At 36.9% G+C, this 10,593-nt stretch overlaps 1 pseudogene; it reads left to right on the top strand.

Moving 5' to 3' along the window:
- Positions 1-1,250: 1,250 nt before the first annotated feature.
- LOC120215520 lies at positions 1,251-2,585 on the top strand (annotated as a pseudogene).
- Positions 2,586-10,593: the final 8,008 nt, after the last annotated feature.

Raw genomic sequence — 10,593 nt, 5'->3', positions numbered from 1 at the left:
TATGCGACTCAGACCGGTCTTAATTAACCAAGAAAAAGAATAAGGTGTGATCGGGGCAGATGCCCTAAGTCCTCTAATAGAGTAAGTGTATTTTTATTATTGTAAAAAAATTGTAAAAATTAATTTAATTTACTATGAGGATAAAAAATAAAAAAATAAATTTGTATATTTAATATTTATATTTTAAAAAATATTAAAACTTTGGATCCCTTTAAATTTCTAAATCCGTCATGTGGCAAATAAGCCTAAACCGCGTAGATTGCAGTGATTCTTTCCCTTCATCCCTTTCTGTTTTGCCTGATGATATTAAGACATTTAACCCAACAAGTGTACGCACATTATAATTCTCAATCAGAAAATCCAAGTTCGGACCTCGTCAAGAGGATAGAAAAGAAACTAATATATTTTTGGTCGTACCGTCTAATACGACTAAATTGGATTAGTCTTTTTTAAACTATTAAAACCAGTATTGATGGAGGCATAGAAAATTGTCGGGCCAATTGACCCTAGCAGCGTTCACTGCTCACTTTTTTTCTTCTCTTGCTTCTCTTTACTATTTATGCTCATATTTGGCCATATAATCGATTTAACACAATTTCAGAGCTTTTGAATAATTCATTATTATTGTTTATGTTATATTTTATGATATGATTTGTTGAATCATTGGTTGTTTATGATATGATTAACATTAGGGACCAAAACAAGAAAAATAGGAAGTTTAGAGATGGAATTGAATTTTTTAAAGTAAAGTGATCAAAATTGAAATAGATGTTAAGTGCATAAACATAATTTACCAAGTGAAAAAATTGTTGCATTAAGAATATATCATATGTTTTAACTTTTCAGAATTAATTTGTATTATAAAAAATATTTCTGAAGTTATGAAAATTGAGATTGAATATAAAAGTTTTTGATATATTCGTTTGCCGAAGTTAATCAAAGGCTGAAGAACGAGTCCCACAGCTGGAGTCCAAGCTGCCTAATACGACAGCTATAAAAGAGGCAGAGTAAAAATAGCCAGTCAATTCAAGAACCTTTGGCATTAAAACTCTATCTATTTCAAGCTTCCCAACCTTTTCCTTCACCAAGAAACTCTCATCCTGCAACTTCGTTTTTGGTTTAACCTTTGATATTTTCATTCTGCTAAAAAGCCCTTTTTAACCATTATGCAAATCATATAATCACACACTCAAACCCTTGCTTCAATTCTATAAACACCTTTAACTTTTCTTAACTTCACTAAAGCTATCATGAGGACAACACCTTTACCTGATTTATCCCTGCACATTAGCCCACCATCCATTTCGGATTGTACGGATCAAGACTTCGCCTACGATGGGTTATCAACAAAATCCATCAGCTGTGATAGAAGCTCGACCACTGATTCTTCTACTTGCAGTGGAATCCATGACAATCCAGGTCCAACTTTGAGCTTAGGGTTCGAGACAGCAGCATCGGGTCTTAATCAACAGCAGCATCAACATCAACCTCATATCAATGGTCGTGATTTCAAGAGAAATGCAAGGGTGATCACTGGAGTATTGAGGAGAAGCATCAGAGCTCCAAGAGTGAGATGGACCACCGCCCTCCATGCTCACTTTATTCATGCAGTTCAGCTTCTCGGAGGCCATCAAAGTAATAATACTGAACAACCTAAGATATATATCTTTCTCGGGACAAAATAAGTTTTTACATACCTTTGTATTGACAATTATGGTCACAGGAGCAACACCAAAGTCTGTCTTAGAGTTGATGAATGTCAAAGATCTAAGCCTAGCTCACGTGAAGAGTCACTTGCAGGTGCATTTCTTACAACTTAAGTATAACTATTGTATGATATTTCTTTCATAGTTGTTTCTTACGCTTATCGAGTATATAGTTTTGTACTTTTTTTAAAAAAAATCAACAGTGGTGGGATTTGGACATGTTTTTTCTCATTATTGTTCCGTGTTCATGCAGATGTATAGAACAGTGAAGAGCACTCACAACGGATCAGCTAATTGTAATTAGTTTACAATAATCCTTAACATTTTTCGTAAATGTAACGTAATAATGGGTGTTACATAATCTCTTTGAACAGACACGGGACTGATCCAAAGGACAGAGATTGTTGATTTGCATGAAAGACTATCATCAGAAACGACACTGCAGAGGACCCAAAGGTGATTTCTTTCTTAGTTTGTTTTGATCACACAAGTTACATCATTTTTCTTTCTCTAACATAAAATTTTGCGTTTGTTCATGTACTTGACTGCAGCAGTTCATGGCTATCCTCAATTGAGATGAATAATTTGAGAAAATCAAGCAACGGAAATGGCTTGACATTTAAGTTAATTGATGACAAGGTACGATTGCAATTTTAAAAGTTGAATTCACAATCACTGTATTAGACAACAATCGAATGATTCATTTAGTTTTTACCATAGGTGGACGTAGCAGACAAGGCAGAGATTCAAGTATCGGATAGACCGAAGGGAAGATTAGATTCAGACTTGTTAGTTAACCTAGAATTCACCCTCGGAAGGCCAAACTGGCACTTGGACTATGCTGACTCTTCAAATGACTTATCTCTTCTCAAGTGTTAGACACCATGAAACTACCCAATGTGATGTCCTTTTCCTGTTGGGAAAATATCTAACGTGCTTCAAATTGCTTGTTCCATATTCTTTATAAAAAAACAACATGTTGATTTTTGTAATGTGATGTTGATTGCAACCTGGGAAACAACAAGCATAGAGTGTAAAATCCAGGAAATCATGTTAATATTTTTGAATCTTGGATAGTTGGATTTTATTGGGTAGTCGCATAGAGGGAGGTGAGGGGGAGCGGCCATCAAAGTTTGAACGTACGATTTGATAAGATATATGGGTCCAATTCATACAAATTTAACATGTTCTTCTGAAAAATAATGATCCTGTCTAAGTACTCCAAAAGCGTGACAATTCTCTTAGGACCCCTTGGAATTGCCATGATTGTTCTTCTTCGATTAGTCCAGATTTCGTATAATTTAAGGTCAGAACTAAAATTAAATGTTATAAAGGTTCAAGTTACCTCACCTCAACCCACAAGTAGTTGGTCTAGTCAGATGAATACTAGATCTTTTATGTAATATTATAAGTCTGAATCCTTATGTTGTGAATAAAATAAATTTAGAAGGATTGTTCCTATAATCGACATTTACAATATCATGTCTGAATTAATTGAGCAATAGATTGAATATATATATGATTTATAAAATAAAATTACATGAACTCGGAAGATCATGAACTTTAAGATTAAGGGACAGATAAGGTTTTAGTTGAATAAAATATAAACTATTAGGGACTAAAAATGTGACTAAACCATTTTTTATGGGAAGAGGCCGGATCTCTCTTATTATACATGTAGGTCCATTCCTGATTGTTTAAAGATATCTGTTTAATCTAATTTCAATTTATAACCTTTAGAAATTTATATTTACATATGAACCCTAAAATGTCACAAGTTAAACAAAATATAAACTATTAGGGACTAAAAATGTGACTAAACCATTTTTTATGGGAAGAGGCTGGATCTCTCTTATTATACATGTAGGTCCATTCCTGATTGTTTAAAGATATCTGTTTAATCTAATTTCAATTTATAACCTTTAGAAATTTACATTTACATATGAACCCTAAAATGTCACAAGTTAAACAAAATATAATAATTATTATTTACTTCTTGTCTTGTTGAGAATTAGGGTAGGGATAAGTTTTGGGAAGTTATGTTGTACAGTAACATAATTTAAGATTAAAAAACTGTAGGGATGGACGGCATAAACCCACACCACGCTCCGCTATGGGAAACAATTGTGTACATTGAAATCTAAACTATATGATATATGTCATGACCTGACGTTCCAATAATCATATTGTCGGAACCGTCTTTCGGTTGGGCACCGGAGTTGGGCTTCGACTTGAATGAATTGGGTTAGAGTCGCCACCGACTACTTTAAAACGAATTTAGGTGGGTCGGACACCATCTTACATGATCTGCGTTGTACCAGAAACGTGTCGGGTTCGGGAGTCGGTTACGGTTAAGGAAGGATTAGCACCCTTGAACCGCCCTTTCGGTACCAATTAATTTTTCGGTTGTCTTAGTAGCGAAAATTAAGAATTTAAATTGAAATTTAAAAATTCGATTCGAATAATTACCTTTGATTGATCAAAATTACCACTGAAAATGCCAAAAAAAAATGTTAGATGATAAAATAAAAATAAATACGAGAAAAAAAATTCTAATATAAAATAGGTAACAGAGATAATTAAAAGTTAGTGAAGAAAGATAATAAACAAATAATAAAATAATGAAAATAAAAAATAAAAATAAAAAAAAATAATAAAATAAAATGAATAAAAAAAAGTAAAAGGGTTAGTTTTTAAAAAAAATAATAAAAAATTATTTAAACTAAATCCGTGAAAGAAAGAAAAAATAATAAATAAAACAGAAATGACTAAATTAAAATAAAAGTAAAATAGAGAGTCCAAAATAAAAACAAATGCAACTGATGACCAAATTGAATGAAATTAAAACATAACTCCATAGCTAAAAATGTGGAACTCTCTAATGACCCATGTCCTAGTTAACCCGAAAAGTCCATGAAAATAAAAAACCCTTGATATCACGCGTGAATTCATTTCTTTCAGCTGTGCCTCTCCTCCTTTTGTTTTCCTCACTGCGGCGTAAAGAGAGAAGGAAGCCATCGTCGCCGTGGAACGCCGAGCCTACCTCTCTTGGCCATACCAAGGTAAGGTCGTAATATTTTCCTTAGTTTTATTCTATTATTTCGAAACTAAATATTCATGTAATATATATATAGATATATAATACCTCTTGGGAAATGTTGCTTGAATCTGATTTCTTTGGAATGGATTTCGAATATGAGTACAAGTTTTTTTTAATTCCCCTCTTTTCGAATGCTTCCCCAATCTCTTCATTTTCTCTTGAATTTCTTCCTTTTTCCGTGTATCTTCTGCTCGTATTTTTTTGTGTAGTCTGTGTGGATCTCGTGTAAAGCTCGTAGTATTCACTGTCTTTTGCTCGAGTATTTCGTATGTATTGTGTAAAAAAAACTTGTATTTCGTATTTGTTTTTCCCCCTCCTTCTTAGCTTAGATTTTCATTAATTTATAGTGTAAACAAAGCTATTTCCGTGTGATTTTAGAATTCTAATGGCATTAAAATTGATTGTTGGTTGTTGTTGTTGCCCCACGATAATATGTCACCGGAAAAATTGGGACCTTGCCGTTGGTTTGACCGAGTGGTTGAGGCTGCTCTAACGAGGGATACGGCGCTTAGGTTTGTGAACCCTTAGTCTTGCTCGTGTGGGCTTGTTGGTCAGCCTTCTAGTTGGGCCTGCACATAAAATTGAACCCCAAATGGAAGCATTATTACACCAATAATATTATAAGGTTTAAGTAAAAAATATGTATGTTATATAATAAAACATATTGTAATGGGTCGGACGAAAATATGTGGCTACAGCTGCCCCTCTTTGTCCTTTTTCGTGAAACGAAAAATAGGACAAAGATAAAATGACACAAATTTTTGTTCGGTAGAGTTGAAAAATTGACTCTTAAAGAATAACTCCCTGTCAAATTGAGTTACGGATGGCTCATTCGTTGCGAAGTCGAGTCCATCCTAAATTGATATAGAATTGAAGTTATAGTCCGAACTTTGAATCGGAATGTAGCTTCTCGCCTCGGTCTTTTCTCAGTTTGAAGACCTTGGGGTCAGCTGGATATTAGTGAATGATGTGTCATCGAGTTGAATGAAATCGAACTCGACAATTTTATTGACAGATAGCCCTTCTTGCCTTGGGTTATGCTGTAAATGATGTGCCTTGGAGCTGAGCGTAGTCGAACTCAAAGGTCTTTGTTGGCGGATAAACCTTCTAGCCTTGAGTTATGCTACAAATGACGTGCCCTCGACGAACTCGAAGGTCTTTGGTTAGCAGATAACCCTCTCGACTTAAGTTATACTGCAAATGATATGCCCTCAGAGCTGAGTGTAATCGAACTCGGGGGTCTTTGGTAGATAGCCTTCTCGAGTTGGATATCCTTCGTCGTGAAGTTGAAATCCAAGTAAGTAGCATTGTTCCGAGTCCAATATCCTCCGTCGTGAAGTTGAAAGTTGTTTATTGACAACCAGCGGTCCCTTCGTCGTGAAGTTGAAAGTTATTTATTGACAACCAGCGGTCCCTTCGTCGTGAAGTTGAACTTGCGTTGTCTTGAGTCCAATATCCTTCGCTATGAAGTTGAAATTGACTCTGAAATTGAGAAATTGTTTATTGACAACCAGCGGTCCCTTCGTCGTGAAGTTGAACTTGCGTTGTCTGGAGTCCAATATCCTTCGTTGTGAGGTTGAAATTGGCTCTGAAATTGAGAAGTTGTTTGTTGACAACCAGCGGTCCCTTCGTCGTGAAGTTGAACTTGCGTTGTCTGGAGTACAATATCCTTCGCTGTGAAGTTGAAATTGGCTCTGAAATTGAGAAGTTGTTTGTTGACAACCAGCGGTCCCTTCGTCGTGAAGTTGAACATGTGTTTTCTGGAGTCCAATATCCTTCGTTGTGAAGTTGAAATTGGCTCTAAAATTGAGAAGTTGTTTGTTGACAACCAGCGGTCCCTTCGTCGTGAAGTTGAACTTGCGTTTTCTGGAGTCCAATATCCTTCGTTGTGAAGTTGAAATTGGCTCTGAAATTGAGAAGTTGTTTGTTGACAACCAGCGGTCCCTTCGTCGTGAAGTTGAACATGCGTTGTCTGGAGTCCAATATCCTTCGCTGTGAAGTTGAAATTGGCTCTGAAATTGAGAAGTTGTTTGTTGACAACCAGCGATCCCTTCGTCGTGAAGTTGAACTTACGTTGTCTGGAGTCCAATATCCTTCGTTGTGAAGTTGAAATTAGCTCTGAAATTGAGAAGTCGTTTATTGACAACCAGCGGTCCCTTCGTCGTGAAGTTGAAATTGCGTTGTCTGGAGTCCAATATCCTTCGTTGTGAAGTTGAAATTGGCTCTAAAATTGAGAAGTTGTTTGTTGACAACTAGCGGTCCCTTCGTCGTGAAGTTGAACTCTGGCTTGAAAGTGTTAACTAGAAACATACTGCTCATGGTTGAGTTTGTGTCGAACTGGATTTGTTTTGAACTGGTTCTCGAACCTATCTAAAATTGGTTCTAAGATGTCAAGTCGGTTGAGGTGTAGCTTCTTACTGCCGAGTTAATCAACCACCATCCTTCTTTGAAGGCGCTTGAGAATCGAGTATCCTTCATCCTGAAGTCAAAACTTAACTCTAAAAGCTGCAAAAACGTGTATGCTAAAATGATGAATGTGATGCACCTAAGTATGTTTAAGATGCATGCAATATGAATGAATTATGTGTTATCTTCTGGATGGAGTCTCGTGCTTTGTCTGTCAATCAGGTCCTTGGAATGGATCGTGCCCCATTTGCTTCTCGAGCTTGGGCTTTACAGACATTTCATATATGAGATTGTTCTGTTCGAAAGTGTTTTTCTCATTTTTCTTGTTTCAGGAGAGAAAATGATAAAAATGTTGTAAAATATTATTCGCAATTGAATCAATATTATAAACGTGAGTTCAAAGAATATCAAAGGAATCAATAGCTCTTTTAACGCTTTCAGAGTTACAACTCTTTGACAAATGTTCAAATGGATGGGTTGGCTTTAGGTTGTCCTCCTTTCTAAGGTTTCTGTAACCAAAAATGTCATTTTTTGAAATATCGAACCATGCTTTGGCATTTCAATTAGGCGCGGACAAAATTATGCAACTAACATAATCAATTACTAGACCTTTTATTTCAGTCCTCTGAAATCTTCCATTTCTTCAAGCTTTGTAGGCTCCTCTAACAAAGGCAGTGCAAAAAATATCGGTCTAAAAATGAAATTCTTGAGTGCTCGTGTGTAGTTGACTATAACAGGTGTTCCTAACTCCCTTAGTCCATCATTACCAAAAATTTCTTGCTTAGATAAATTTGATTTAGTTTACCATGGTCTGGCTAGCTGAATCCATAAAGCCAGGGCGTTTAACCAATTGCTTTAGAGGGACAACTTAATATTATAATCACTCTTATCAAGTTAACTGAAGGGTTCATCTCATCACAAAGTCTTCAGCCTGACAAGAGCAGTGGAGCAAACACCGAATTGCCAAGTGTCCGAGCAATGTCATGGTTTGAACATAATCTACTCATAAGGCCAGGGCTTTCAAGTTTCCTCTATAACCAATTGCCTTAGCGGAATAGCTCAGTTTTTACAGATTTAATTTCTTAAGATTGTCAAGAAGAACCTGTTATAGCCTAGGTATTTGTTGAAAGTCAAAAATTTCATCTTTAGAGTTCAATTTTCAAGCAACTGACCTAAACTGGATTCACCTACTCGACTCTTTCATTTGTAAAGATCATCATCGTCATTGAACGTCTTAAATAAAAAACATAGTAATTGTCATATGCAAATGATGCCCCGTGTTGTCCGCACCTTATGAAAAGAAAGTGTTATATTGGTTAATTGTAAGAGCAGGGTACGGTGTTTGAGGGTATATTCTGGGTAAGGTCAAGGTCCTTGTTTTAAAACATGTTAATTTGTCAAAGATCCGAAACTTTGAACCATTCACAGAGTTTCTTAATTCAAATGATATTCAAAGAATTGCAAGTTTACAAATGTGATTCAAAATTTATTCAAATGTTCTTACAAAAACTTGAAAAAGTGGAAAAAAAATAAGTTCAAACATAATGCCTCAAATGATGAAATGATCTCCCTGACTTGGATGCCCCCAAGTTGTTGAAGTCGATCCAGTTCTGGTTATGCATCTTTTGTACGACCCTTTTGAATGCGTAACAGCTCTCAATTGTGTGCCCTGGACTCCGCCGTGATATTCACAATGTACATTCTCATCATACCACTTGGGGTATGGGGCTTCATGGGTTCCACCGGGTATGGTGACACTACATGGGTGTCAAGAAGTTGATGGTAAAGCTCTTTGTAGGTCATGGGAATAGGGTCGAAATGTTCCCTTTCCCTCCTTGGTTCTCTGGGATCTTGTTTAGAAGTACCTGACGGTACAGCTGCAGTTGGTTTCGTTTTGGAGATCGTAACAGCTTTACTGGCATGGTTGATGTTGTTAATCTCTCCATCCCGCTCTCGCATAGGAGGTTTCCTACTGGCCTCCCCATCCTTAATTTTGCCTTGCTTTATGGCCGACTCGACCATTTCTCCAGCCATAACCAAGTCTGAAAAGCTCCCTGACGTGATCGTAACCAGGTGTCCAAAGTATGGGGTCTTCAGGGTCTGTACGAAAAGTTTTCGGGTTTCTATTTCATCCAACGGTGGATGAACTTGCACAGCCAAGTCCCTCCACTTTTGTGCGTATTGCCTGAAATTCTCGTTATGCTTCTTTTCCATGCTTTGTAGCGTAACTCGATCTGGCCTTATGTCATTGACATGATTGTATTGTTCTAGAAATGACTTGGCCAGGTCCTTCCAGGTTTTGATATTTGATCGGCTCAGCTGGTTGTACCACCGAATGGCTTAGCCCGACAGACTCTCCTGGAAACAGTGGATCAGGAGTTGGTCGTTTCCTCCATATCCTGTCATCTTTCGGCAGAACATGGTGATGTGAGCGGATAGACAACTGTTTCCATCAAACTTCTCGAATTTCGGGGACTTAAACTTCGGAGGAAGAACTAAGTCCGGGACTAGACTAAGTTCTGCTGTATCAATTTCATGGTAGTCATGGTCTCCTTTGACTACCTTCATTTGGTTCTCCAACTGTTTGATTTTTTCCTCCATCTTCTTCGTTTTGTCATCTTCGTCCAAATCCAATACATGGTAATAACCTGGATTGTTCCTATGGTTAAATACAGAGGACAAGGGCTTTGTTTTTGCAGCAGATGAGTCCCCTCAAAGTTCTGGTAGGATTTCAGGTGAGATAACCACTTGCGGGGTAGGTTGTATAGTTACCCCTTCCGGTGAACCTACCCCGGGCACACTGGTCTATTGTAGGCCAACTAACTTGGCAACGATCTGATCAACCAAGGACTCTTGGTTCTTTGTGATTGTTTCCAGAGTATTTCGACTGTTCTGGTTTATCTCGTCTTCTAGCTCCTTTTGTAGTTTCAACATATTATCCTCGATTTGTATAATTCTGGCTTCCATCCTCTTCTTCTTCAAACGAGTGTTATGTGGATGGGGTGTGTCCAACGCTTGAGGCGGTGTATCCAGTATTTACTCCTTTTGATGAGACATGTATATGTTAGTTAATGTGAATGCAAAGAAAATAACAAAATGCAAAGAAACTAAAAAATGCAAAATGTCTAAATATATGATGCATGAAATGATCGAGGCATTAATCCAAAAATGTATCTGTTATTAAAAATAACCCTTATTGGGGATAAAAGTGTTTTATCTTTTAAGAGACAAGAATATTCTGACAACTTCTGATATGTTGACTAGTCTTCTGCGTTCGTCTGTCACCGGTTGGATAACCTGTCGAACTGCTCCGACTTATGCAGATGATGAGTTGTTTGCCCCAAAAAGAGTCTCGAAGGACTGCACCTCCGGCTTCCACTC

Source organism: Hibiscus syriacus, unplaced genomic scaffold (assembly GCF_006381635.1).
Source record: "Hibiscus syriacus cultivar Baekdansim isolate YM2019G1 unplaced genomic scaffold, ASM638163v2 tig00110122_pilon, whole genome shotgun sequence".
In the NCBI taxonomy this organism is placed as follows: Eukaryota; Viridiplantae; Streptophyta; class Magnoliopsida; order Malvales; family Malvaceae; genus Hibiscus; species Hibiscus syriacus.
The sequence above is the reverse complement of the archived record's forward strand: the minus strand, read 5'-3'. Positions and strand labels throughout refer to the sequence as shown.